The 23,337-nt window shown below is 46.7% G+C and overlaps 1 pseudogene; it reads right to left on the bottom strand.

The window, feature by feature from the left end:
* Positions 1-16,032: 16,032 nt before the first annotated feature.
* LOC111764153 (U6 spliceosomal RNA) lies at positions 16,033-16,126 on the bottom strand (annotated as a pseudogene).
* Positions 16,127-23,337: the final 7,211 nt, after the last annotated feature.

Here is a 23,337-nt window from a genome sequence, read left to right as displayed (position 1 = left end):
AATTTACATTATGTAAATTGAGGGATGGCTTTGTGACCTGTTATCATTGCAAACCTTGTAAGGGGGAACTTCTACCAGCATCTAATGATCGTAAGTCTTAATTACAGTTCCTACTAAGTTTTCACTTTAAAGCAAATTGGGCCCTTTGGTTTATTAATTAAACAACCATAACTGGTTTGTTAATAAAGACATTAATGTTGCTAAGTGTTTCTGCTTTTCCAGCATTTGAACTAATTCCATGTGATTTATACATCAAATCCTGTCACAAATTAGTACTGATGGGAAGCTGATGTGTTTCAAGCAATTGGGCTCCCATCTACCACACAGGAGGTCCAGGGTTTGATATCCAGGACTTCCTAGTGAAGGAAAGCTGACCTGTGTGGAGAGGTGGCCTAAACAGAACGCTGCCCTTGTGGGAGTGCTGGTCCACGCAGGGGTGCTGGCCCACACAGAGAGCTGATATGGTGAGATGATGTAACAGAGACACAGAGGGACGTGGATGTGGCTTGAGTGATGGGGCTTCTGCCTATCATAGGGGAGGACCTGGGTTCAATCCCTAGGGCCTCCTGGTGAAGGGCAGGGGGAAGGAGAGTGCCTGTGTGGCAAGCCAGTGCCTGCATGAGATGCTCACGTGGTGAGCCAGTGCCTGCACAAGTAGGTTATGCAGCAGGATGGTAATGCATCAAGGGAGAGACGGGGAGGGTCAGGAGACTTGGGGAACAGTGGAGGCCAGAAGCTGGGGTGGTGCAGTTGACAAGAGGCCTCTCTCCACATTGGGGGTTTCCAGGATCAAGTCCTTGTGAGTCCTAGAGGAGAGAAAATGAGAAGAGAAGACAACATGGACAGCAAAAACAACAGGGCAGGAGGAGAGGAAAGGGGAAATTAAGTAAATAAATAAATTTCGGGGTTTTTTGTTTTCTTTTAAAGATTTATTTTTTATTTATTTCACTCCCCTTCCCCCCCCTCAGTTGTCTGCTCTCTGTGTCCATTCGCTGTGTGTTCTTCTGTGACCACTTTTATCCTTATCAGTGGCACTGGGAATCTGTGTCCCCCTTTGTTGAGTCATCTTGTTGTGTCAGCTCTCCATGTGTGCAGCACCACTCCTGGGCAGGCTGCACCTTCCTTCTTGCTGGGCAACTCTCCTTACAGGGTGCACTCCTTGTACATGGGGCTTCCCTATGCGGGGACACCCTTACGTGGCACAGCACTCCTTGTGTGCATCAGCACTGTGCATGGGCCAGCTCCACCCGGGTCAAGGAGGCCCAGGGTTTGAACCATGGACCTCCCATGTGGTAGGCAGATGCCCTATCCATTGGGCCAAGGCTGCTTCCCAAAACTAAACCTTAATTTAAAAAAAAAAGAGACACAGAGGAGAGACAATAAGAGATGCAGCAGATGAGTGAGCTGAGTTGGCACAAGAGAATGATCATCTCTCTTCCACTCTGAAAGTTTCCAGGATCAGTTCCCAGAGCTGCCCAATGAGAATATGAACGGACACAGAAGAACACACAGTGAGTGGACACATAGAGCAGACAATGGGCAGAGGAATCATAAATAAATATACATTTTTAAAAGACAGTATTGACATTAAAGACTCATTCTTAGTTTACCTTTCATTGTTATCCAATATGTAACAGGTGAACCCCAAATCTGACTTACAATTTGCTAGGCATGAGCAGACTGACAAAGGTAAAGCAAGCACAGATTAGAAGAGAAAAGAGGATTTTATGCACTTAGCTTAGGGAAAGACCTGCCTATGAAATCACCTGGACGCAAGCTCCCAGTGTCTGTCCATGGGAGAAACCTTGTGACCCTGCAGCTTCATTCCTACAGGAAAATCCCTGGGCAGTTCCTAGGCATGGAGTGCAGAGCCCAGAGATGAGACATGATTGAGAGCTCTGGGGCTGTGCCCCATTAGATTCTTCCCATGAGGACTGAAGCCCTGGGAGACTTTTTCATGGAAGGATTGGAGCATTGCAGGGGGAAAGGCAGGAACGTTTTAAAACCATGGGCCAGAGGTGGGAGTGGTGTACGAACAGCCCAGGTCTGGATTCCCAGTCACTGCCTATACAAGGCACAGTGAAGGCTGGGGAGGGCTGGAGAGGCAGTTCGGGGCCGGGTGAGTGGCTCCCGTGCTGATGAAGAGGTTGATGACCTTCCCTGCCCTGCCAGAGTCCACCGGGGCTCCTATGGGTTGACATTCCATGGGGTCCTCCCTGGGTCAAGGCCCAGCATACCCATGGTGTGGCATCTTGGGCCAGGGCTGCATCTACACTTGAGCAGGTTCCTCTGACATGGAGCCTGAACTTGGGTCACCTTTAGGTGATGACACTTTTAATGGTGGCAAACAGGTGCGCCTGCTTCAGGGCCTGTGCCTTCCCCTCCTTCCTTCTGCATCTTGGTGGTCTGGTCTTGACTGTTGAAAATTACAAAGGCTGTTTCTAAAAAGGAGTTAATGGAAGTCTGGGGGCCCAGGGAAAGTTTTTTTGCAGTTTCCTATGGATGTCCAAGGCAGACTGGCTGATAAGGTGAGCTCCTAGATGATCTGCCCTTCTCTGGAGTCAGGACCACTCCTGACTCTCCCAGCCCTCCTGGACATAAGGCTGGGTTTCTGGGTCCTGCCTGAGTCACTCCCCTCAGCTGGTTTAAAGTGGCCACTTTGGAAGTGCATTTCCTCCTCTCTTTAAGGAGATGTGGCCACGTGGCCTCTGGCCCTCAGTTCTGTCTGTCTTCTCCTTCTCTCTTACATGGGTTTAACTGGAATTCAGGGTCCTGTACAGAGGTCATTCTCAGCCACGCTGTGGCCAGGTGGTGTGGCAAGAAAAGACCAGCCTCCTCCTTTTCAGGCTGTCAGGAGGGAGGTCATCCCATTCTTGTGAGGACACCACAACGGGAGTCACTGGATGAGCCTCCCATCGTCCTTGGGGAGGATGAACCTGTTTGTCAGTCTTGGTGGTGTCCCATTCTACCTGACTGAATGGATCACTTGCCAAGGCAGCTTCCTGGAGGCTGGGGCCCTGCTCACTGCCCCATGTTCAGGCACAAGGCAGCCTGATGTCTCTGGGCATCCCCAGAGCCTTAGAGGTCTTGGGAGACGTCTGGGTCCAGTTCACCGACTGCGGTTTCCAAGCTGGGCTTTCCCACCAGGAACGGGGCTGGTCTGGACCTTGCCTTTGGCTTACCCTTGCTAAGGTCTTAGGAAGTGGCCATGACAGCACATTTAATGGACACTGCCAGGGGCCAAGTTTTGCAGTTAAACCAGACATTAAGAGGCACATTAAGAAGCAGATATGTTTTATAGATTTTTCTTAGACTGAAGCTTTGAATTTCCTTGTTAAAATCTCTAATATCATTTACTAAAACTTCTGTGAGTTTCTGAGAGGTCTTCAGCTGTGATGATGTAATTGTTGGTTTCTTCTTGCAGAACTGTCAGTTTTTGCTTTATATCTTTCAAAGCCATGGTGTTAAATATTTGAAGTCCCTTGAGTATTATATTATCTTTTTGCATTGTTCCTTTTGTCAAAGTGAAACATCACTCTTGATATGATGTTAATATTCACTTTTTAAAAGTATGTCTAGTAAATTTTTATTGTCAATTTTTAGGTAATTAAAAAATTGTCTGAAGTTCTTAAAAAAAAAAGAAGCAGAGACAGACCTGTGACGTCCAGGCAAACAGCCTCAGGGACCCCAGAGGTAACAGAGTAACAAGAACCATGCCCCCCAGGACATTGGGTGAGCCTGCAGCACCCATGCAGGGCCTCCCAAAATGGCAATCTTGAGAACAGAGCCTGTTTCTGGGAGGCTTCTTGTACCCCGAACCCCAGAAGAGTGTGTGGTTGTGTATGGTCACCCCGTGAGCCTCCCCGTGTCCTGTGACCTTTCCCTGCCCTCATAAACAGTATTGGAAGTTTTACAAATGCTCTTTCCAGAAAGGCCATGTGCATGGCCATGAGAGCCCATGCTCAGCATGTGTGGAGATGGGGTCGCCCTGAGATGCCATCTTCTTTACATGGTGCCACTTGAGAATGTGGACGTGCCCTGTCAACATGATGGAGAACAAGAATGATTGGTGGCAAGGCTGAATGGATCCTAATGGGAATTCCGTGGCTGAGGGAGAGCAGATTCCACAAGATTGAACGAATGGGAGAGCAGATTCCACCCTGATTAATCATTAGGGCACACAGAAATCTGTCTGATGATGTGAGTTTGGACTCAGACTTCAAACTCAAGCCCAGGGTTTTCCAGGGAAATGAGTTGCAAGATGTGGAAGGGTCAGCAAGAAGGAGAGCCCCCAGGAGGAATGGGAGGGGCCTGAGGCTACTGGGGTCTCAGATTCCCAACCCCACAGCCTTCCTGCGTGAGGCAGAGGGATCTGGCCAGACCCCGACCCGCCCAACCCCACAGGCCACATCAAGGACCCAGGGCTGACAGCCTGCCCTGCGAAGCCCTCAGAGTGGTCGGGCCTGCTGGGACCCCTGCCCAGCAGAACCATGGACCCAAGACCCCCTCCCACAAAGCTAAGCTGCACCCACGCCCAAGGGCCAGACCCCCATTCTGGTGTCCAGTTCACACAGAGGACTTGGGTAATTATCTGTAGGCTGAAGTGGGCCAGAAATGGTCTCTAGGGACTTCCCAACTGCCCAGCAGGGTGACCAGGGAAAGATTATCCCATTTGTTCAATGAGGCTCCAGAAAATGTCCCAGGTGGTGACTCTGCACCCACCCACCCAGCATCTGCCACAACTGCCCCAGACCCCAGCTGGCTGGAGGCCCTGGGTGTCTGCAACTTGTCAGCCTCTGGGAGATATTCCAAGTCCATGGCCAGAACCAGGTCGCAAGGACCAGGAGCTCCAGGTGGGGTTTTCCCCTGATGGGTCCTTGTCCTTGGGACAAGGGGGTCACAGGGTCAACCTGAACATGAATTTTGCAGGCTTCCTTGGGTGGCTGAAAGTGGTGCTGCAGGCTGGGGTGGCCTGGGTGGACACCTTTGTGTGAAAACAGCTGCCCTCCCTCCACCCTAGCCTAGGAAAGTGACCTCAGAGCTCAGGTGCCCTTCTGCCTTTTCAGGCACCTCCCGCTGATGCATTGTACATCGTCTTGAAAGTCCACAGGGTGTTCTAAGTGGTTTCTTACAGTAGACATCTGGACTACGGTGGTTAACCTCTTATACTTCTGGGGATTCCTTGAAGCTTCTCAAATGTTAAGCAGTTGTAGGGCCTAGTCCATCTGGTGGGTGGGTGGTGGGTGGGGGAGTGGCTCCTTCCTGGTGAAAGCACCTGCAGACCCTAGGGTCAGGGCCACCCTCACCCCACTTTTCTGGGGGTGGTTTGGAGGCTGACTCCCTGGGCAGTGGTCTCTGCTACCCCCGTGGGCTCTTGGGTCCCCACAGCCCCACATTTCCCACTCCCAGGCACCTGCCTCCCTGCTGATCACCTTCCACCTGAGCCAGGGACCCAGGGTATATGCGGCTTTCAGGGAGCCCAGGACCCCTCACTGCTCCTCACCTTGAGGGATGAGGGTGCTCTGTCTTTGGTGTTCTCTTTGGTGACAATGGGGCGGGAAGCCCTGCTGTTGAGGGTGTGGCTGAAGCATTCTGGGAGGGGCCGTGCTGCCCAGGAACCTCAGAAACATGCCATGGTCCTGTGCACCAGGCTGTGGGAGTTGTGCCAAGGGCTATCCCACCTGGAGACACCCCGGGATCAGGGCTTCCAGGTATCCACACTCCTTCAGCTCCTCCCTCCTATGTCCCAGTCTGGGGTTTCCACTCCAGCTTCACCTACCTGAGCCCTGGTTGTCCCCCTCCCCAGGCTTCCCCATACTGCTCAAGGACACACAAGGCACACATGTGCACACATCCACTGGCACAGGCTCCCATGCCCATGAGTGTGTGCCTCATCCAGGGCCTTGCCTGCCTGACCCTGTGCCCCATGCAGGCTGCACACCACAAGAGGCCACACAGCAATCCTCATGCTCCCCAGCTCCATCTGGATGTCTGTCACCTGCAGGAGCGATTTCCAAGAAGGCACTGTGTGAAATGCATCCTGTCCCTCTTCCTCCAACTTGGCCTTTCCAGCAGCTTCCAGGAAAGACCCTTTAATGACAGCAACTTGGCACAGAACCTCCCCTGTCCTTCCCCTTGTCTCCCACCCAGTCTTGTTCTGGCTCAGGGTCTGCAGTCCACATGGCCCCAGCAGGCTCATGTTGCCTGGTTCCATGAAGCAGAATCAACATGCCCTAGAAGTGGTGTCTAGAGAGAAGCCCATCCTGTTCTCCAGGGAATGGGCTGCCTGCAGGGGTGAAGTCCCGCCTACAGAGGAGCCTGGCAGCTGCCAATTCCCAGGCTCTCTGCTTCTGTCCAGAGGAGGCCGATTTTGTGGGAGGTGGCCCTCTACTGCCTGCAACCCGGGTTCCTAACCCTTCTGTGGCCAGGGGGCCCCGGGGGCTCCTCGGGCTTCTCCCACTCCAGGAGGGAGACACACCCTCTCCTGCTCAGTGAGGCATTAGTTCCCTCAACAAGGACAGGAGATGAAGAGAAAGCATGTCAGGCACCAAAGAGAAGCACGTACATATAAGCACACATAAAGATATTCAGATACATATAAGGATATATGGACACATGGACACATACATGTACAAGATATACATATTCACATGCATATGCATATACCCAGATATATACATATTCACACAGACTCAGGCTGGTGTTGGCCCTCCAGGAGGAGGGAAGCACACGAGTGGCCTCTGTGATGGGACTTTAGCCCTGGACATCTGCATGGGGGTCCGAGAATTGTGAGAAACGCTGCAGTTAAAATGCAAATAGGAAGACTTTCCAGAAGACGGCAGACTAGAAAGACACGGGACTCTCTTCTCCAGAAAAACAGCTAGAGGACAGGCTGAAAGAGCCTGGAAAAAGATCTTGGAGGGTTCAGGACCATAAGCGAAGGCTGGACACGGCCCAGAGGAGGGAGGGACAAAGGCGGGAATTCTGATGCCAGAACTGAGCTGAAACGGGCTCTCCCCCACACTAGGGTCACTTTAGAGTTCTCAGGCCTCTGGGCAAGCAGCTCCAGACTAAGGGGCCCCGGGGACCCACCCCAGGAAAGGGGAGCGAGGGCCCCGCCAAGGCTGGCTCAGCTCCTGACGCTCAGATCTGGCCGGCTTGTCCCAGAGGCCCTTCCGGGCTGGGGGGCTGCACGGTGTTTGCCTTGGAGCCTGCGAGGGGCTAGAGATGTACGACTCCATCTCCTCCTTTCCCGACAGGGACCGACTGTGCAGGACTCAGAGGGGAGGGGAAAAGGAGGGGGCTGCCGGGGAAGCTAGAGTGCTGTCTCGGGGAGACTCTGCGCCACCAGGCTCCTCGTCTGCAGGCAGGAAGCCCCAGCACGTGGTCCCGCGTGGCGGGGGGGGGGGGGGCAGCAAACACTGTAACCAGGCACCAGCGGAGCTGCCAATGAGCACCATCTGCTGGCGGACCAAGGAAGTGCACATGAGGAAATTAAAAACAAGCAGGAGGCTTTTCCCTGCTCGATAGCCTCCCCACCAAGGGCCTAGGAAGCTGGTCTGCAACCAATTCCTGGGTCCAGGGCCCAGTTCTGAGCCACCAGCAGGACAGTCCTAACAGTCCAGGGAGAGCCAAGAATCAAAGAGCAGAGTTAATACACAGCGTCCTGCCACTAAATCCCTACAAAACAGAAAGAAGTTGACCATCTGAAGGAAACTATGTCCTAATGAGATGCCTAGACTTCAGCAAAAAATCACAAGTCATAGTGAGAGAACAGAAGACATGACCCAAGAAAAGGAATATATCAAAGCCCCAGAAGAGATGTAGAATTTGAGAGAACTAATCAGCAAGATGAGCACAAATTTCCAAAATCAAATTGAGTTAAAAGACTATTGCCTTTGGTTAAAGAGATAAATGACATCAAGAAGACACTGAGCGAGTGCAAAAAAGAATATAAAATCCTGAACAGAAACGTAACAGAGCTCATGGGAATGAAAGATACAACAGGTAAGTTCAAAAACACATTTGAGGCATACAAGAGCAGACTCAAAAGGGTAGAAAAAGAATAAGTGATACTGAAGACAGAACCACTAAAATTGAAGAAAGAAAAAATAACAGAGAGAGAAAAGAATGGTAAAAATGGAGCAGGGACTCAGAGAGTTGAGTGACAATATAAAATGCAACAACATACATGTCATGAAAGTTCCAGAAGAAGAGAAGGGAAGAGGGGCAGAAAGAATATGTGAGGAAATCATAGCTGAAAATTTCCCAACTCTCACAAAAGAAATAAACTTACACGTCCAAGAAGCACACCATATACCAATCAGAATAAATCCAAATAGACCTACTCCAAGACACATGTTACTTAGAATGTCAAATGTCAAAGACAGAATTCTCAGAGCAGCAAGGGAAAAGTAAACCATCACATACAAGGGATGTCCAGTAAGACTTAGCACAGTTTTCTCTTCAGAAACAATGGAGACAAGAAGAAAATGGTATAATACAATTAGGATACTAAAAGAGAAAAATTGCTAGCTGAGAATTCTTTATCCAGCAAAATTGTCCTTCAAATATGAAAGTGAGTGCAAAATATTCACAAAGAAAAACTAAGAGAGTTTGCAAAAAAAGAATGTACCTTTGCAGGAAATATTAAAGGGAGCCTTAGAACCTGAAAGAAAGAAAAAGACAGAAGAGATAGGCTTGGAGGAGAGTATAAAAGAAATGACATATGAAAACCAAAGACTAAAGTGGAGGAAGTAATAGTGCATTTACAGTGATATCATTGAATGTGAATGGATTAAACTCCCTAATCAAAAGATACGGGCTGACAGAATGGATTAAAAAAAAAAAAAAAAAAAAAGCTGTCCATATGCTGCTTATAAGAAACTCACCATAGGCCCAGAAACATAAACCGGCTGAAAGTGAAAGGCTGGAAAAAGATACTCCCTGTGAATAGTAACCAGAAAAGAGCAGGAGTGGCTATACTAATATCAGACCAAATAGACTTCAAATGCAAAAAACTTATAAGTGATACAAAAGGCATTATACGTTAGTAAAAGAGACAATCCACCAGGAAGATATAATAGTCAAACATATCTATGCAGCTAACCAGGGTGCAAAATGCACAGCCAATGTCATACTCAGTGGGGAAAGGTTGAAAGCTTTCCCTCTAAGATTCGGAATAAGACAGGGATGCTTACTGTCACCATTTTTATTCAACATTGTACACAGAAGTTCTAGCTAGGCCAATAGACAAGAAAAAAAAATTAAAGGCTTCCAAATAGGAAAAGAGGAAGTAAAACTCTCACTGTTTGTGGATGACATGATCCTGTACTTAGAAAATCCTGAAGCATCCATGACAAATCTACTTGAGCTATTAAATGAGTTCAGCAAAGTGGCAGAATACAAGGTCAACATGCAAAAATCAGGAATGCTTTTGTACACTTGTACTGAACAATCTGAGGAGGAAATCAGAGGGGAAATTCTATTTTCAATAGCAACAAAAAGACTCATAGCCTTATAATCTCATTTCTCCTTTCCATTTCCCCCTTATATTAGGTCAAACAGCATTTTGAAGTCATGTTATTATATGTAGACAGGGATATTCTGCTGATCCGTATTGAACCTTTAATTCAAGGTCATTTTCTAGTTCCATCTTCAGCTGGTATGTGGTAGTGATCCCTCGGTGCCAGGGAGGCTCATCCCTGGGTGTCATGTCCCATGTTGGGGGGAATGCACTGCATCTACATGCTTAGTTTGGCTGTGAGAGTGGCCACATTTGAGTAACATGAAGGCTGTCAGGAGGAAACTCCCAGGCACAGTGCTACTCTAGGCCTTGTTCTTATTGCAGATGTATAGGCTCAAAAGCATAGCCATTAGTATCAGGAACCGACTGTTGGGCCCTCCTTCCTTCCTGGTTCTTGCCGTTGCCCCTGGTGGACTGCCGCTGCTCCCCAGGGTCCATGACCGTGACCCCCCGGCCAGGCGGCTGCTGGGTTTGGGGAATGGGAGGAAGAGATGAGAGGTGGAGGCATTTTCGGGACGTGGAGTTGTCCTGGGTGGTGCTTCACGGACAATTACAGGACATTGTAGACCCCCCCAGGGCCCACTGGGTGGAACGGGGGAGAGTGTGGGCTATGATGTGGACCATTGACTACGGGGTGCAGTGATATTCAGAGATGTACTTACTGGGTGCAATGGATGTCTCACGATGATGGGAGAGAGTGTTGCTGTGGGGGGAGTGGGGGGTGGGGGCGGTGGGGTTGATTGGGACCTCGTATTTTTTGAATGTAATTCATAAAAATAAATAATTTTAATTAAAAAAAATAGCAACAAAAAGACTCAAATACCTAGGAATTAATTTAACCAAAGAAGTACAGGACCTATATGCAGAAATCAGTGGTAAAAGAAAAAATTTAAAACCTAAACAAATGGAAAGACATTCCATGTTCATGGATTCAAAAATAAATATCATGAATATGTCAATCTTACTCAAACTAATTTATAGATTAAATGCAACACCAATCAAAATCCCAACAGCTTACTTTACAGGATTAGAAAAGGTGATTACCAAATTCATTTGGAAGGGAAAATGCACCTGAATAGTCAAAAGCATTCTAAAAAAGAAAAGCAACATGGGAGGAATTTCACTGCCTGACCTTGAAACATATTACAAAGCTACAGTGGTCAAAACAGCATGGTACTGGCCTAAAGACGGACACATCTATCAGTGGAACAGAACTGAGAACCCAGAAATAAACCTTCACCTCTACAGACAACTGGTTTTTAACAAACCTACCAAGCTAAAGTTAATGGGACAAAACAGTCTCTTCAACAAATGGTGCTGGGGGAACTGGATCTCTATAGCCAAAAGAATGAAAGCGGACCCCTATCTCACTCCCTATACAAGAATCAACTCAAAATGGATCAAAGACCTAAATATGAAAGCCAGGACTATAAAACTATATGTAGAAAATATACGGAAACATCTTTTAAGACCTTGTGGTAGGTGGCAGTTACTTGGACCTTACACCCAAAGCACATGCAACAAAAGAAAAACTAGATAAAGGGGACCTCCTCAAAATTAAACACTTTTGCACCACACAGGACTTTGTCAAAAGGGTGAAAAGGCAGCCACTTAATGGGAGAAAATATTTGGAAATCACATGTCAGTCAAGGTTTAATATCCAGGATATAAAGAAGTGTTACAACTCAACAATAAAAAGACAAGCTACCCAATTAAAAAATGGGCAAAAGACTTGAATAGACATTTGTTGGAAGAAGAAATACAAATGGCAAAAAAACCAACAAACAACAAACACATGAGGAAATGCTCAACATGACTAATGATTAGGGAAATGCAAATCAAAACTACAATGAGATGTCAATTTCACACCTATCAGAATGGTCACTATTAAAAGAGAACAGTGTTGGAGAGGCTGTGGAGAGATAGGAATATTTATCCACTGCAGGTGGGAATGTAGAATGGTATAGCCACTGTGGAGGACTATTTGGCAGTTCCTAAAGAAGATGGAGGTGAGACTTGCCACATGACCCTGCAATACCACTACTGGGTGTATCCAAGAAGAACTGAGAGCAGTGACATGAACAGACAACTCCACATCGATGTTCATAGTGGCATTTTTGATGATTGCCAAGGTTGGAAACAACCCAGGTGTCCATCAATCAAAGATTGCATAAACAAACTGTGGTCTATTCACACGATGGAATATTATGCAGCTATAAGAAGAAATGAAGTCATAAAGCATAGACAACATGGATGAACCTGGAGGGCATTACATTGAGTGAAGCAAGCCAGACACAAATGGACAAATAATATGTGATTGCATTATTATGAACCAAATGTATTGTGGAACATAGTGTATGATTTTTTAAAAAAAGTTATGTATATCCAGTACATTTAAATCAGAAATGTACGTTTTTAATTTTAAAAAAAGCAAATAGAAGAGCTGAGGCACTGCTCTCCAGTTGAGGGGAAATGGCTGCTCAGTGACCATTGACTCCTTGAAGGCAAAGGTCATCATGACCAGCTTGAGCTGACACCCAAGTCAGGCCAACCCTCAAGTTTAAAGCCCACATGGGAAAATCAATGCAAGGTTTCCCCAAAGAAGTGCAGACACAGTGTTTGGCCACATTGCCCACTGCTGCAAGAGACCCAGAACCCTGGGTGGCCCCTGCACCCCTCCTCTCCAGCCCAGGCAGGTTTAAACGGGCGCCACCTCCTTCTCTGCCTTCCTCTTCCTTTTTTAAAAAAAGACATTTATTTATTTATTTATTTATTTATTTATTTATTTATTTATTTATTTATCTCCCCTTCCCACCCCCCTTCCCCATGTTGTGGTTGTCTGTTCTCTGTACTATTAGCTGTGTATTCTTCTTTTGTCTGCTTCTGTTGTTGTCAGCAGCACGGGAATCTGTGTTTCTTTTTGTTGCATCATCTTGCTGTGTCAGCTTTCCATGTGTGTAGCACCATTCCTGGGAAGGCTGCATTTTCCTCCATGCTGGGTGGCTCTCCTTATGGGGTGCACTCTTTGCGCATGGGGCTCCCCCACATGGGGGACACCCGTGTGTGGTGCGGCACTCCTTGTGCGCATCAGCACTGCATGTAGGCCAGCTCCACATGGGTCAAGGAGGTCCAGAGTTTGAACTGCAAACTTCCCATGTGGTAGACGGACGCCCTAACCACTGGGCCAAGTCCTCTTCCCTCCTCTTCCTTTTTATGTCTTGGGGAGGAGAAATGCCACAGGGAAAGTTGGTCTGTGCCACGGGGTGGAAGAATGGTTTCCTGGTGGGGAAGCAGGACCTGAGGGCATGGGCCTCCCAGGCAAGAATGCAGGATGCCTTTCCAGTTTAGGTCTTCCCTTTTTTTTCAGCAATTTCTTCTAGATTTCAGTGTACACCCTTATACCTCACAATTTTTATGTAATTTGTATATATTTATTCCTAAGTACTTTATTCTTTTTAATACTATTGTAAATAGAATTTTTTCCTAATCTCCATTTTTGGTTTCATCATACTAGTGCATAGAAATACAAATATTTTTCCTTCTTACAACTTTTTTGAAATATAATTCACATACCATACAATTCACTCATTTAAAGTATTAAACTCAATTCTGTTTAGTATATTCAGAGAGTTGTTCAACTATCACTGCAAAAGGAAACCTTGCACTCTTTATCAGTCACTCCCCCCCACCCCAATTCCTTCCCTACCTCCCCAGCCCTGGACTAATCCACCTTCTGTCTCTATGGATTCACCTATTCTGGACACTTCTTATACATAGACTTGTACAATACCTGGTCTTTTTTGTGGCTTCTTTAGCTTAGCATAATGCAATGTGCAGGTTCTTCCATATTGTAGCATCTGTAAACACTTCATTTCTTCTTACAGCCAAATAATCTTCATTGTTGGATATTCCACATTTTATTTATCCATTCATCACTGATGGACATGTGGATTGTTTCCACCTTTGTCATTTATGAATAATACTGCCATAAACATGCTTGTACAAGTTCTTGTAGGAACATGTTTCCATTTCTCTTCAGTAGATATCTAGGGGTAAAGTTTCTGAGCCATATGGTAAATCTATGTTTAATTTTAAAATTATATACATAGTTTAAAATTTTTTATTCTAGCAATACATATACAACCTAAAATTTCCACTATTAACCATATTTACATAGATAATTCAGTACTGTTTCATTTGTTCACCATGTTGCGTGACTATTACCATCCTCCATTACAAAAACTTTACAATCACTCCAAAGAGAAACTCTGTACAATTTAAGCATTAACTCCTCTTTCCCTGCCCTCAACCCATCCCCTGGTAACCTATATTCTACATTCTGACTCTATGAATTTGCTTATTCTAATTATTTCATGTCAAAAAGTTCATACAATATTTGTCTTTTTGCATCTGGGTTGTTTCACTCAGCATGATGTTTTCAAGATTCATCCATGTTGTCACATGTATCAAAAGTTCATACCTTTTTATGGCTGAATAATATTTCATTATATAAATATACTGCATTTTATTAATCCACTCATTGGTTGATGGACCCTTGGGTTGCTTCCATGTTTTGGCAATTGTGAATAATGGCAGTATGAACATTGATGTACAAATATCTGTTCAAGTCCCTGCTTTCAATTCTCCTAGAAGGGAGATTGTCCACATCATATGGTAATTCTATTTTTAACTTTCTGAGGAACTGCCAAACTGCCTGCCACAGCAGCTGTACCATTTTCCATTCCCACCATCAGCACTGAATGAGCGTTTCTATTTCTGTACATCCTCTCTAACACGTCATTTTCTGGGTTTGTTTGTTTTTTTAATAGCCATTCCAGTGGGTGTGAAATGGTATCTTACTGTGGTTTTTATTTTCATTTTCCTAATGGCTAATGATATTGAATGTCTATTTATGTGCTCTTTTTTTTTTTTTGTCCATTTGTATATCCTCTTTGGAGAAATATCTATTCAAGTCTTTCACCCATTTTTAAATTGGGTTTGTGTTTTTATTGTTGGCTTGGGTTTCTTTATTTATTCTGGATATTAAACCCTTATCACATATGTGGTTTCCAAATATTTTCTGCCATCGAGTAGCTTGTCTTTTCACTTTCATGATAAAGTCCTTCTAGGCACAAAAGTTTTTATTTTGATGGGACCCCATTTACCTATCTTTTCTTTTGTTGCTTGTGCTTTGGGTATAAAGTCTAAGAAATGATTGCCCAACACAATATTCTGAAGATGCTTCTGTACATTTTCTTCCAGGAGTTTCATAGTCCTGTTTCTTAAATTTAGGTCTTTGATCCATTTTGAGTTAATTTTTGTACATAGTTCGAAATAATGATCCTCTTTTATTCTTTTACATATGGATATCCAGTTTTCCCAGCACCATTTGTTGAAGAGATTATTCTTTCCCAATTGAATGGATTTGGCCACCTTGTTAAAAATCAACTGGCTATGGATGTGTGGGTCTACTTATCAATTTTCAATTCAATTTCATTGGGCTATATATCTATCCTTGTGCCAATAGCCTGCTGTTTTGACCATTGGAGGTTTGTAACAAGTTTTAAAGTCAGGAAGTGTGAGTCCCCAACTTTTTCTTCTTTGCCAAAATGTTTTTGACTCTTTGGGGTCCCTTAACTTTCCAAATAAATTTATGATTAGCTTTTCCATTTCTACAAAAAAGACTGCTGGAATTTTTATTAAGGTTGCACTGAATCTGTAAATTCATTTTGGGTAGAATTGACATTTTATCAATATTTAGTCTTCCAATCCATTAACATGGAATGTCCTTCCATTATTTACCTTCTTTGATTACTTTTGGCAAAGCTTTTTAGTTTTCCATGTATAAATCTCTACAGCCTTGGTTAAATTTATTCCTAGATATTTGATTCTTTTAGTTGCTATTGTAAATGGAATTTTTCTTGATTTCCTCCTCAGAGTGCTCATTACTAGCATATAGAAATGCTACTGATTCTTGCATGTGGATCTTCTACCCCACCACTTTGCTGATTTTTTTTTCAAATTCTACTCAATTTATACATTTTTTAAAAAATATTACATTAAAAAATATGAGGTCCCCATTCACCCCCCCACCCCCCCACCACTCCCCCCACAGTAGCACTCTCCTCATCATCATGACACATCCATTGCATCTGGTGAGTACATTTCTGGGCATCAGTGCACCCCATGGCCTGTGGTCCACACCATAGCCCACACTTTCCCACGTTCCATCCAGTGGGCCATGGGAGGACATACAATGTCCAGCAATTGTCCCTGGACAACCACCTAGGACAACTCCAATTTGCTGAATTTTTATCTGCTCTAATAGCTTTATTTGTAGATTTTTCTGAACGTTCTTCATATAAGATCATGTCATCTGCAAATAGTGAAAGTTTTACTTCTTTGTTTCCAATATGGATGCCTTGCCTTTTATTTCTTGCCTAATCACTCTGTCTAGAGTTTCACCCAGGTTACTAAGATTTTTGGGGCAACTTGTCCTTTTCATCTAAACTGTTAAATTTGCATGCCATCCTTGCACAGGGGCCATGTCAATCTTCTCTGATTCATTCCAATTTTTAAAAATTAAATTGTCTTTTTTTAAAGATACATAAATGACTAAAAATGTTACATTAAAAATATAAGAGGTTCCCACATACCCCACCCGCACACCCCCACTCCTCCCACACCAACAACCTCTTTCATCATTGCAGCACATTCATTTGCATTTGGTGAATATATTTTGAAGCACAACTGCACTGCATGAATTATAGTTTACATTGTAGTTTATACTCTCCCCCAGTACATTCAGTGGGTTATGGTAGGATATATAATGTCTAACATCTGTCCCTGCAATATAATTTAGGACAAATCCAAGTCCTGAAAATGTTCCTACATCTCATCTCTACTTCCCTTTCCCTGCAATCAGCAACTACAATGGCCACTTTCTCCAGATCAATGCTACGGTTTCTTCCACTACTAGTCACAATAGTACTATAGTAGAATGGCAGTAAGTTCACTCCAATCCGTATTTTATTCCTCCATACTGTGGACCCTGGGTTGACAATGTCTGCTCCATCTCTATATTGAGAAGGGCCTTAGATCCCATATGGTTGATGGATGTTATTCTCCTGCTTGGAGTTGTAGGTAGTCTTGGTTCCCTGGTGTGGTAGTTGACCATCTTCACCTCCCTGTTAGCCAAACTGTGCAAGTCCAACAAACCAGAGAGTAGGAGTTTCAAGTCTGCTGAGGATCAGGGCACAGGTGGCATATGGTCAGTCCAGAGATTCAAGTCTCCTGGGTATACGTCAACCCCAGTTCTCATCACAGGTTCCATAAAAGTGATAAAAGAGGAATGTATAGAAAGTTCACATCTGAGTCCAACTCCATCACACTCAGGAACACAAATTCTCAGGTAAGGGCCACTGACAAGGCACTGAACTCCAGAGCCAACTGCCATGATCTTAGAACCTGAGTGTCTCAATAGCCCTCAGGAGCACCAGTACCTGGGAGACGAGAGTACTACATACCTTGTTCTCCATATAAAAGCAGTACATAACTCTTCCTTTATACTTTTTAATATTCTTTTATATGTTGCAGGGCCTTTTCCTAATAGATTTTTCTTATATCTATTATCTTATATCTATGTATAAAGTACTTATATATTAATCTCATCTTCTCTTACCTCAGATAAGATAGACTTCTTTGTTTCAATCACCTCAAGTAAAGACAATAGAAGCATGTTTGCAGATAGGTGGAAAAAGTATCTAGAAGAATATACACCAGTTACTAGTGTTGACCTCCAGGGAGTGAAAAATGAGATGAGGCATTTAAAGGATTTTCTCTCTTTACTTCAAAAGCTTTTTTAAAAATTTCTATCCCCTCCCCCCATCTGCTATCTGTTTATTCTTCTGTGTCCGCTCGCATTCTTGTGAGTGGCACTGGGAATCTGTGTTCTCTCTTTTTGTTGTGTCATCTTGCTGCATCACCTCTTCATGTGTGTGTCACCACTCCTGGGCAGGCTGCCCTTTTTTTGTGCAGGGTGGCTCTCCTTATGGGGAGCACTCCTTGTGCATGGGGCTACCCTATGTGGGGGACACCCCTGCATAGCATGGCACTCATTGCATGCATCAGCACTGTGTGTGGGCCAGCTCATCACATGGGTCAGGAGGCCTGGGGTTTGAAACCTGGACCTCCCATGTGGTAGGCAGATGCTCTACCAGTTGAGCCAAATCCTCTTCCCACTTGAAAAGCTTTTGATTGCCTAAATTATTACTCTGAATATCCTTTGCTCTGAGAATAAAAATATGAAATATTTTTAAAACATGGTCATTATAGAAAATGTCAGGAAAATAAGAAAGTTAATTAAACAAGAAAAGAAAATAAACCAAGATTTTTAAACCATATATATATATGTATGTGTAAGTTTATCTTATTCAGTCTTGTATCCTTTTTGGCAAGGAACAGAGCCTAACAAATAATGAGGATTTAGTAAATATCTAATGAGTGAATGAATATTATAACATATATTTGGATTACATTGTATGTATAGTTTTACTTTTTCTTTCTAACTTAATATTATATTGCGAGCAAAAAATATTCTGAAAATATTTATTGATGTTATCATATTTCATCATACAGAAGTAAAATTTTTAAATATTCCCTTATAATTGAGAAATTAAGTTACCCTCTTTTATTTTATTTTGTTGCCATAATAATAATAATTGTTGAGCACCTACTATGTGTCAGGCATAATTATAAACACTTTATTCATTTAATTAAAACCCTTAAAACTTTACTACCTGTAAATAGCAATATTGTCCCCACTTCATAATTGAGAAAACTGAAGTACAGAGAGGAACCCACTGTTCCTATATATGGGAGAATGATGTTTTAAACCTTCTACAGATGACTTGAAGGCAGTTCATGGTCATATGGCGCTTGGCAGGATTGTGGGGGAAAAGGTTGGTTGCTACACAAGTCCAGAAGTAGTTGAATGGATTATACCCTGCTTCTCACTTTTCTTGGCTCTATAAATGCAATCTCAGCCCTTGAGCTTGGTTCACACTGAAATGTGACCATGGCAGTGGATTGGCCAAATCTGTGCCTTTCTCTTCAAGTAAGAGCTAAAACGTTGTGTGTGCCATTGACCAGGAGGGCAGGAGAGGTCCCAATCCAACTCTGTGGTGGGTGAATAATGAAGGGAATGAAGTGAAGTGGAGCTTTGGTGAGATGACAGATCTAACCTGCCATGTAGCCAACATCTTCTCACAGACCTGTGACCTGCAACCTGGAGATGCTCTGGTCTTGCTTCTTCTCTGAGTGCCTGTGTGGTGGCTGGTGACTGTGGGCTGCATCCAAACAGGCCAGTGATTCAAGGGGACCCCAAAGGAATTCAGGGCTGACCTTGAGCCCATTGGTCCTGGGACACTGGGACCCTGCTCCAAGGATCTGGCCTCAGCTCCTCATGCTGGCACTCCAGAGCAAGCCTCCCTGCCCTCTGGGAATTAACAGTCATTTGGCAAAGAACATGCCTTATCTTCCCTCTTTCTTTCTTCTTCTCAATCTTTCTCACACTCCCTCTCATTATCTCACTCTTTCTCCCTCAAATTCTCATGCTTATCAATGCTCAGTCTCATGCATTCTCTTTCTCTCTTTTACATTCTTTCTTTTGCACACTCTTAGATGTTTTGAGTTCTTGAAAGATTCATCAATTGTTAGCATTTTTGCCAGATTTGTGGCCACTCTCTCTGTCTCTGTCTGTGTGTGTGTCTTTCTCTTCCTCTCCTCTCTTGCTCCCTCTCTTTGAGAGGATCATTTGAGAATCAGTTGCATTGTGTCACTTTACCCATAAAATCTGCAGCATGCATCTGCCAAGAGCAAAGCTATTTTGCAGCGGCTTGCTCAGTCGGTAGAGGTGGGGTCTGGCTGCGGACGAGGGGTCGGTCCAGCTCTGGATGAGGGGTCGGTCCCGCTTGGGACGAGGGGTCAGTCCCACTTGGGACGAGGGGTCAGTCCGGCAGCAGAGGAGGGATTGGTCTCACAAGGGGTTGCGTGGTTCGGCTGACGGGGTCGCCCGGCGAAGCCAGTGACGAAGGGGTCGCCCGGAGAAGCCGGCGACGAAGGGGTCGCCCGGAGAAGCAGGCAATGAAGGGGTTGCCCGGAGAAGCAGGCGACGAACTGGGGACAAGGGAGGCCAGGCCCTTGTCGGGGGCTCTCAGGACTGGAGGGCGCACGGCAGAAGAACTACCGCGGAGACGAGGTAAACACGCAGGTCCACTTTATTGAGGGAGAGGCAACAGTTTTATAGGGGCTGGGGAAGGCTGATTGGTCGAAGCCATGCCCTGTTCTGATTGGTTGCCGGCGAAAGGTCAGTGGGCGGTACTGGACGGGGAGGGGTGGTGGTTAGGGATTGGCTGTCGCTGTTGCTGGGGGAAGGGGCAGGGTTTAGGGATTGGTGGCTGCTGTTGCTGGGGTGGAGGGCAGACTTGAGTTTCCCGCCCACGCCTGGCTGTTGCTGCTGTCGGGGGAAGGGAAAAGGGCAGACTGGATTTTTCTGCCCTGCACCTGTGCAGGGAGAAGGAAGAAGAAGGGTGCCGCCCCACAAGGCATCGGGTGGTGCCATCTGGGAGGAGGGGAGGCCGCGGAAGCATGGCTGCCGAGAAGGGGAGACCCGAGGGCACTCTGCGCCCATGCCGAGCTTCCTTCAGGGGTGGCGGTGGGCCCGACCAATCACCCTATTATGGGGGCAGCGGAATTAGGCCTACCGTGGCTGCTCCCCTCGCCAGGCCAGCAAACCACACTTCAGCCCAAGGGGTGACCACATTTCCCCCTTCTTTTCAAATAAGGGCCAGGATGGCAGCAGCAACAAGTAGCTGAGGCCCAAGAGGCAGTAAGCAATGAGGGAAGCGGGGCTGAAGAGGGAGGTGAGTATGACGGGGATACAAATGTACAATTTGGGGGGCGGTATCTTGCCGTTGCAAGCAAGGGTGGCCAATGTCCAATTCTCGTTGATCTCGGTGGCTATAAGGTCCATCTGCTTGTTAAAAGTCCAGGATGACAGTGCGTTACAGGTAGTTGATCTCTTCTTGGCGGCGAAGAGCAGTAGAGGCAGACTGTGTGATGGTCTAGAGGATCGCAGCAGTGAGGACAAGTCGCGTCAGGGCACCAGCGACGGTGGTGGCGGCAGCGTCGGGAGTGGTGGAGACGTAGGTGAGGACAATAAGAAGGCCAAAGTCTTCACGGGCGTGAGAGAGGCCGATGTTAATGGGGCGGGCCGACATGGGGCGGCCCAATCTGCAATGCAGTGGGGGTTCAAGCGAAAAAAGGAGGGGGGCGGGGGACGAGAAAGGACGCTTTGGATGGCTGAGAAGAGGAGTGAGGTCGAGACAGGAGGAAGCTCCGCAGAAGTATGGGGAGGCAAAAGCAGAAACGTTATTAGATGCTAGAAAGCAGGCCACGGGCCGGGGAAAGCGGGTTGCGGGCCGTTTAGCAGGGCTGGAGCTGCTTGAGAGCGATGGCGGCATGGGGGGCTGTGGTTACAGAAGACTTGGGGCTGTTTCAAAGAGATCTTACACCGGTGAGTGTCTAGGAGACCGGCGAGGGCCCGAACTTGTGGGGCTTGCTTAGCAGATAGGATGTTACCCATTGCTAATGGCCTTTTGGAGCCGATAAGAAAAGGGGCCCTTACCTTGAGAGCATGGCGATGGGAGCCGAGGTGCATGGTGAGACAAGGGGTCGGAGCCGATGGGACTCCGACGGTGGTCACAGGCCAAAAGAAGACCCCGACGAGGGGAGGGCGGAACGATGAGCAGTGGAGCAAGGCAAAGGGGAGCAAGCACGGAGGGGAGGAGGCAGAGGTGAAGGCAGGGGTGGAGGTGCTCAGGCACGCACTCCTGAGAGTTTTATTGGTGCCTCTTAATCATAGCGGGTCGGTATAAGCCCCCGACATGGAAGGAGAAAGCCATCCAGCGATTCTCCCAGACCGCCGTGGATCATATGAGGTCACCAAGGTTCAGGAGCAGCAATGCAGAGCGAAAAGATAGGGGTGAGAAGAGAGGAGAGCATAGAGCTATGGTAGGGTTACTTCAGACGTGCAAGTGCATGCTCCTGAGAAATCCAAGGCTCCTCTTAATCATAGCGGGTCGGTATAAGCCCCCGACATGGAAGGAGAAAGCCATCCAGCGATTCTCCCAGACCGCCGTGGATCATATGAGGTAGCCAAGGCTCAGGTAGCAGCAATGTTGCACGAGAGAAGTCCCAAGGTGAGAAGAAAGGATGGGGGCAGGCCGCCAGGTTATGGAGTGAGGCTGTGGTGGGGTTGCCTTGCCCCACGTTGTGCTGTGGTGGGGTTGCCTTGCCCCACGTTGGGCGCCAGCTGCGGCGGCTTGCTCAGTCAGTAGAGGTGGGGTCTGGCTGCGGATGAGGGGTTGGTCCAGCTCTGGACGAGGGGTCAGTCCTGCTTGGGATGAAGGGTCGGTCCCACTTGGGACGAGGGGTCGGTCCGGCAGCAGACGAGGGATCAGTCTCACAAGGGGTTGCGCGGTTCGGCTGACGGGGTCGCCCGGCGAAGCCAGCGATGAAGGGGTCACCCAGAGAAGCCGGCGATGAAGGGGTCGCCTGGAGAAGCAGGCGACGAACTGGGGACAAGGGAGGCCAGGCCCTTGTCGGGGGCTCTCAGGACTGGAGGGTGCACGGCAGAAGAACTACCGCGGAGACGAGGTAAACACGCAGGTCCACTTTATTGAGGGAGAGGCAACAGTTTTATAGGGGCTGGGGAAGGCTGATTGGTCGAAGCCATGCCCTGTTCTGATTGGTTGCCGGCGAAAGGTCAGTGGGCGGTACTGGACGGGGGAGGGGTGGTGGTTAGGGATTGGCTGTCGCTGTTGCTGGGGGAAGGGGCAGGGTTTAGGGATTGGTGGCTGCTGTTGCTGGGGTGGAGGGCAGACTTGAGTTTCCTGCCCACGCCTGGCTGTTGCTACTGTTGGGGGAAGGGAAAAGGGCAGACTGGATTTTTCTGCCCTGCACCTGCACAGGGAGAAGGAAGAAGAAGGGTGCCGCCCCACAAGGCATCGGGTGGTGCCATCTGGGAGGAGGGGAGGCCGCGGAAGCATGGCTGCCGAGAAGGGGATACCCAAGGGCACTCTGCGCCCATGCCGAGCTTCCTTCAGTGGTGGCGGTGGGCCCGACCAACCACCCTATTATGGGGGCAGCGGAATTAGGCCTACCGCGGCTGCTCCCCTTGCCAGGCCAGCAAACCACACTTCAGCCCGAGGGGTGACCGCACTATTTCCTTCAAATAACGGCAATACAATTGTCAAACAAGAAGACTAACATGACAATCATATATTCATCTATTGTCAGAATTCCTCAACTGTCCTATTAATGTCATCTATATTTGCTATATTTTTTCTTTAAAGCCAAAATCCAGTCAACTATCATGCACTGCATTTAGTTCTCATTCTCTTCAGTCTCCTTTATTTTTTTTCCCAAATTCTACTCAATTTATTCATTTAAAAAAAATATTACATTCAAAAAATATGAGGTCTCCATTCACCCCCACCGCCCCCACCCCACCACTCCCCCCACAGTAACACTCTCTCCCATCATCATGACACATCCATTGCATCTGGTGAGTACATCTCTGAGCATCGCTGCACCCCATGGCCTGTGGTACACACCATAGTCCACACTCTCCCACGTTCCATCCAGTGGGCCATGGGAGGACATACAATGTCTGGCAATTGTCCCTGGAGCACCATCCAGGAAAACTCCAAGTCCCAAAAATGCCTCCACATCTCATCTCTTCCTACCAT

Source organism: Dasypus novemcinctus, chromosome 24 (genome assembly GCF_030445035.2).
Source record: "Dasypus novemcinctus isolate mDasNov1 chromosome 24, mDasNov1.1.hap2, whole genome shotgun sequence".
In the NCBI taxonomy this organism is placed as follows: Eukaryota; Metazoa; Chordata; class Mammalia; order Cingulata; family Dasypodidae; genus Dasypus; species Dasypus novemcinctus.
This window is presented reverse-complemented; position numbering and strand designations above follow the sequence as displayed.